This window comes from Pan troglodytes, chromosome 17 (assembly GCF_028858775.2).
Source record: "Pan troglodytes isolate AG18354 chromosome 17, NHGRI_mPanTro3-v2.0_pri, whole genome shotgun sequence".
Taxonomy (NCBI): domain Eukaryota; kingdom Metazoa; phylum Chordata; class Mammalia; order Primates; family Hominidae; genus Pan; species Pan troglodytes.
In genome coordinates, this window is record NC_072415.2 from 18,941,036 (window position 1) to 18,948,048 (window position 7,013).

Genomic DNA, 7,013 nt, shown 5'->3' on the forward strand with positions numbered 1-7,013 from the left:
CCTTCCTCAGCCTCCCAAGTGGCATGCGCCACCACACTTGGCTAATTTTGTGTTTTTAGTAGAGATGGGGTTTTACCATGTTGATCAGGCTGGTCTCGAATTCCTGACCTCGGGTGATCCACCTACCTCAGCCTCCCAAAGTGCTGGGATTACAGGTGTGAGCCATCGTGCCTGGCCCCTACTTCATGTTTAACATGCCTTTTACTTGAAAAATTCTAGGAAATTACCTTACGAAACCTAAATATCAAACCAGGGTGTCCAGTGTGCCACCTCAGGAAGGAATGCTGAACAATTGATTTACATCTTGTTGCTGCTGGCCAGGCCACAAGGGGACCCTTGACACAAGAGAATCATGGCAGCCAGATATGCTGACCTGCATCCCGTCCCCTCAGTGCTCCGCCCTACTCCTGATATCAGTTCCCACACTTTGCCTAATAAAAAAGCTTTTTTTGGCTAGGATTACAGGTGTGAGCTACCGCACCCAATCCTTACTGCATTTTCTTTTCTTTTTTTGAGACTGAGTCTAGCTCTGTCGCCCAGCCTGGAGTGCAGTGGCACAATCTCAGCTCACCACAACCTTCGCCTCCCAGGTTCAAGCAGTTCTTCTGCCTCAGCATCCCAAGTAGTTGGGATTACAGGCACACACCAGCACTACTGGCTAATTTTTATATTTTTAGTAGAGATGGGGTTTCACTGTGTTGGCCAGGCTGGTCTTGAACTCCTGACCTCGTGATCTGCCCGCCTCGGTCTCCCAAAGTGCTGGGATTACAAGCGTGAGCCACTGTACCTGGCCCCTACTTGCATTTTCAACAGCACTTCACCTGGAGGATTATTTCTCCCTGAAATTCTCTTGTTTGTTTTGGGACATCAGTCTCTGCCGGTATTCTTTGCACTTCTCTGACTACTGCTTTTCCAGTCTTCTGGGAAGTGCTTGGTTCTTTGTCCTCGCCCCTTTTTGGTCTAGGCCCACTCTATTTACCATGTACTATGTACTGACCAAGTGCTGTGTGTTCACAGATGTGCTCCAGACAGACTTAAAGCACAGTCCCTGTCCTCAGGGAAATTTCAGGGAACTTGCAGTGTGGAGAGAAGTAGAATGTAAGGGAATCATTGACATACAGTATGACATATGAAACAACAGAAGCCTTTGTTTAGTCCAGAAGTTGTGCAAAAGACAGGGTGGACTCTCCCTGGAGCAAGGTCTGGGAAGGCTTCACGAGGGAAATGAGGGTAAGAATGGCCTTCACAAATAGACAAGGATAGAAAAATTATTTCAGGCAGAGAAAACATTCCCAGGGCAATGCAAAGAGGTAGGCGGAAGTAGATTCACACAAATAGAATTCTGAGCAATTTGCAAATAGCATATTCCTCTATTTCCATGATTTTCAACCAGGGCAATTTTGTCCTGCCCAGCGATATTTGGCTATGTCTGGAGACATTTTTCATTGTCACAACTTGGGGGGAGTGAACATCTAGTAGTTTAGTAGTTGGAGGCCAGAGAGGCATCTAAACACCCCACAATTCACAGAACAGGCTCTCACACAAAGAATTATCCTACCTAAATGTTAATAATGCTGCCATTGAGAAGTCATGTTCTATTTTCACTCCAGTCTGAGGAGTCCAGCTCCAGGCCAAATTCTATGTGTGATTTTTCAGACCTGACCATAGGTGGTTATGTTAGAAACAAAATGCTTGTTCCTCAGTGCCGCAAAGAAATAGCACTCAAACATAAATTTAATTTTCTCAGCAAGGCAATTTTTACTCCTATAGAAGAGTGTGACTTGTGAATCAAGTAATGGTGAGGGCACACCTGGACAAGGGAGGGGAAGGGGTTCTTATTCCTGACGCAGGTAGCCCCTACTGCTGTGTCATTCCCCTGTTGGCGAGGGTTGGACAGCACAGTCTAAGCTAATTCTGATTGGCTATTTTAAAGAGAGCAGGGGTACCAGCCAGAGTGGCTGGGTGGGTAGTTTAGCAAGAAGCGTGGTTACTCCGGATGATTCAGGTGAGAGCAGGTGACCGGGGTGACTCATGTCAAAGCAGGTGACCGGGGAACAGATGTGAACTACTGATTAGAACTGGCGGGAAAGTTGTTTACTGAAACTAGAGGCAAGGGGGCGAAGAGAACCAGGAAGTTAAACTTTAAAATGAAGAATCAAAGAATAAGAGAGCTGAACATACTGACATACTGATTCTTTGAAGAGAAACTTGGAGTTCACTATATCTAACAGTTACAAAGGTATTTACCTGGCAGGTCTCTGAGGGCTGGGGAGCTGCACCTTCCATCCTAGCCTTGCTGCATAGCTGGTGCATTGCAGTTGTACAAGGGAGTTGCAGTCAAAGACTCAGAAGCGACCCCCCACCACCACCCCCAAGCTGGGTTCTTAGACACATCTGCAGGCTTAGCCTAGGTACTTCCATTTTGAGGTGAGGGGAGGTGCCTCAGGTGAAACCACCTTTTTCCTTTTATAGATATATAAAGTATATTTTATATATATATATATATATTTTTTGAGACAAAGTCTCGCTCTGTCACCCAGGTTGGAGTGCGGTGGCATGATCTTGGCTCATCGCAACCTCTGCCTCCTGGGTTCAAGCGATTCTCCTGCCTCAGACTCCTGAGTAGCTGGGATTACAGGCGCCCACCACCATGCCCGGCTAAGTTTTGTATCTTTAGTAGAGACAGGGTTACACCACGTTGGCCAGGCTGGTCTTGAACTCCTGACCTCAGGCAATCCGCCCCCCTCGGCCTCCCAAAGTGCTGGGATTACAGGCATAAACCACCGCGCCCAGTCATTTATTTTATTTTTTAAAATAAAAAATAGAGACGGGGTTATACCATGTTAGACAGGCTGGTCTCGAACCCCTGACCTGATCAACCCACCTCAGCCTCCCAAAGTGCTGGGATTACAGGCTTGAGCCATGGCCCCCCTTCTCTGGGGCGCTTTGAAGACGTTTTCCCCTCTGGGACACAGCGTTTGGTACTTTTCCACTCCTAGCCCTTCCCCTCTCCCTCCCCAGGCCCCCAGATCCTGGCAGCTGAACCGGCTCTGACTCAGCTCTAGACATAGTCACATTATGCAATTATTTGGTTTTCTTTGTCTTTGAATCTAGCAGGCACTTAATGATTTTAGAATTGAATGAATGAGAACATGTTTTCATTTTCCAGATGACAAACCTAAAAGAAGTCATTAACAGGATGATAGAATAAGGCTTTAAGAAATTTTGTGGACAGCTTGGCAAAGGAAAATGAAATTTGGGCAAACATAAAATCCTCCATTTAGGCCTACTAAAACAGTAACCGTAGAAGTGTGGAATGCAGCTGTTCTAGGAATCAGCATATGGAAGTGCTAGGACTCCCTGATATTTAGGAGCATGTGTGAGGCAGGAAAACAGGGTCTGGAGGCAGGGAACATAAGGCAGGGGACACTTCGGCTATCACAGGAAATATCCTCTCCACAGTAAATTATTTTGCAACTTTACTTCATGCTCTTCATTTACATAGGGCACACCCCTTTCCAAAAATTCTGTAATGGGGCCCTTGAGCCCCTTTGCTGGGCCTGCTGCCACACTGTGGAGTGTACTTTCATTTTCTTTTTTTTTTCTTTTTTCTTTTTTGAGATGGAGTTTCGCTCTTGTTGCCCAGGCTGGAGTGCAATGACAAGTTCTCAGATCACTGCAACCTCCGCCTCCTGGGTTCAAGCGATTCTCATACCTCAGCCTCCCAAGTAGCTGGAATTACAGGTGTGAGCCACCATACCCGGCTCTATTCACCATTCTTTAGAAGGGCCACTGACCACAGGGAACATGTGTAAGGAATCAAATGAGTGAATTAGGATGCTTATCTTGGAGAAGGCAAGAAACAGCAGCAAAGAGCAAGATGATGTGAAGAGTTCTCAGGAGGAAGGGCCTGAACAAAGCTGCATTTGCTACAACTCTCATGGAACAGAAGCTTCCAGGCCACACACTGACATGGGCCTCTTGTGAGCCTTCAACCTAATTTTGTGTTCATAATTGTTATTCTTCTTCCTGAAAAAGGGCTTCCCAAATTGAATACGGTTAGCCCACTAACCAGTTCTGGGTCCACCCTAGAACTAGAATGAGTCTGCCTGACTCCGTAACTCCTTAGGACAAAACAAAGGCTAATAATTGAAAATTACACTGAGGCAGCTGGGCGTGGTGACTCACGCCTGTAATCCCAGCTGCTCGGGAGGCTGAGGCAGGAGAACGGCATGAAACCGGGAGGCAGAGCTTGCAGTGAGCCAAGTAAGCCACTGCACTCCAGCCTGGGCGACAGAGCGAGACTCCGTCTAAAAACAAAATTACACTGAGGCAGAACATTGCTCAAGATCTGGAAATTCTCCCAGTCAGCTCTATTAAAAATTGGGATGGGCTGCGGAAAACCTGTGAGCATGTCACTGGAAGTCTTCAAGTAGGGGCAGAGTGATCGCCTGCAGGATGTTGTAAGAGGAGCTGATGATCTCTTCCAACTCCAGGAATCTGAATCTCTAAAATAAGCTGTAGAGCATTTAGAAATCATATTTTAGCTGGGCATTATAGCGGGCACCCCAAGTTCAGACATGTTGTTAGCATTGTTTAAATTGCTGTAGTACTATAAAGTAATGCAAATACATATTCAAAAGTATTCAATATTTCAGAATGACCTTTTCTCATTCACCATTAGGAAGTTACTGAATTTAATTGGCAATACACTCCTAATCTCCCACTCTTCTAGCCATGCTCTCGGATACTGGATTCCTTGCTCAAAAATAGCCTAGGTTGGCTGGGCGCGGTGGCTCACGTCTGTAATCCCAGCACTTTGGGAGGCCAAGGCGGGCAGATTACGAGGTCAGGAGATCGAGAGCATCCTGGCTAACACGGTGAAACCCCATCTCTACTAAAAAATACAAAAAAAAAAAAATTAACCAGGTGTGGTGGCGGGCACCTGTAGTCCCAGCTACTCAGGAGGCTGGGGCAGGAGAATGGCATGAACCCGGGAGGCGGAGCTTGCAGTGAGCCGAGATCACGCCACTGCACTCCAGCCTGGATGACAGAGTGAGACTCTGTCTCAAAAAAAAGCCTAGGCTGGGTGTGGCGACTCATCCCAGCACTTTGGGAAGCTAAGGCAGGTGGATCGCTTGAGCCCAGGAGTTCGAGATCAGCCTGGGGAACATGACGAAACCCCATCTCTACTAAAAATACAACAACAACAACAAAAAATAGCAGGACACGATGGCACGCACCTGTAGTTCCAGCTACTCAGGAGGCTGAGGTGGGAGGATCACCTGAGCCCAGGAGGTGGAGGCTGCAGTGAGCTGTGATCATGCCACTGCACTCCAGCCTAGGTGACAGAGTGAGACCGAGACTCTGTCTTAAAAAAAAGAAAGAAAAAGCCCAGAAGCCCCATCCCAACAGCTCTGTCATCATCATTGCTGCCATGACAGTCAAGTGCAGCAGGCACTTGGTCTTTCAATGCACGTCAGATGTATCATCACAGTGAACCGCTGGTGACAGTTTGACTGATAGTGATGACGCCATGTGCTGTAGATTACTAATATTCAGTTTCCTAGTAGAAAGGAAGTCAGCACTGTGATCAAGCCAAAGACACCTCCATACAAATCCCGTGATCTAATCTATGAGAGTCTGTTTTCTTGGACCTCATACCCAGTATGACATCAGTCATGGTCCAGTCAAGAAAACAGAAACAATCTTAGCATTTCAATAGAGAAAATTTAATATAAGAAATTGAGGCCGGGCGCGGTGGCTCACGCCTGTAATCCCAGCACTTTGGGAGGCTGAGGCGGGCAGATCACCTGAGGTCGAGAGTTTGAGACCAGCCTGACCAACATGAAGAAACCCCATCTCTACTGAAAATACAAAATTAGCATTGCGTGACGGTGCATGCCTGTAATCCCAGCTACTCTGGAGGCTGATGCAGGAGAATTGCTTGAACCCGGGAGGTGGAGGTTGTGGTGAGCCGAGATCATGCCACTGCACTCCAGCCTAGGCAACAAGAGTGAAATTCCGTCTAAAAAAAAAGAAAGAAAAAAGAAAGAAATTGGTGAAGCAGGCAGGGCGCAGTGGCTCATACCTGTAATCCCAGCACTTTGGGAGGCTGAGGCAGGTGGATCAGCTGAGGTCAGGAGTTTGAGACCAGCCTGGCCAACATCGCGAAACCCCATCTCTACTAAAAATACAAAAATTAGGCCGGGCGCGGTGGTGGGTGCCTGTAATACCAGCTGCTCAGGAGGCTGAGGCAGGAGAATTGCTTGAACTTGGGAGACAGAGGTTGCAGTGAGCCAAGATCATGCCACTGCACTCTAGCCTGGGCGACAAAAAAAAAAAAAAGAAAAAAAAAAAAATTGAGAAAGCAAGTAAAAGGGCAAAAACAGAAAACTGAGACAGCAAGGACCTTAAAGGCAGGAGGCAGTGTGGAGGCCAAAGCAGCTCCACCACAGACGCTGATCCACCATGTTGGCTTGTGATTAACTCCTATTCCCAGAAGCCTCTAAGAGTTCCAGTCTATGTGTTGTTCCTTGTGTAAGAGCAGGTACTTTACCATAAATCCTGCCCTTAGGTCAAACAACCGTGATATCATATTTCAATTGTCCTACACATCTCTTCTGAAGCATCTACACCCTTTCCCGATGGTGTGTAAACCCTGGGTCTGGGGATGATGGCGCAGGGTCTACCATCTCAACTCGCAGTGACCAGAGACACAAACCTGGCTTCTGTTTGTAAGTCCCTATTAAATGTTTCTTTCTAAGAAACTGGATTTGTCAGCCTCCTTTTTGGGCCTCTCAGCTTCCTTGGATTTGGGAGGCAGGTTTGCATAGACCTGCTCACCACAAAACAGGTAGCTACCAACCTTAGGGTTGGGGAAACAGGGGCAGAGGTTGAGGTTGTCAGAACCTGGAAGCTGGGAGGAGGAGTGTCACAGAGCTGGGAGCTGGACCTCTGTGCAGGACACTGCTGCGGCTGCCATGGCAGGCTCAGAGGGGGACCTTAATGAA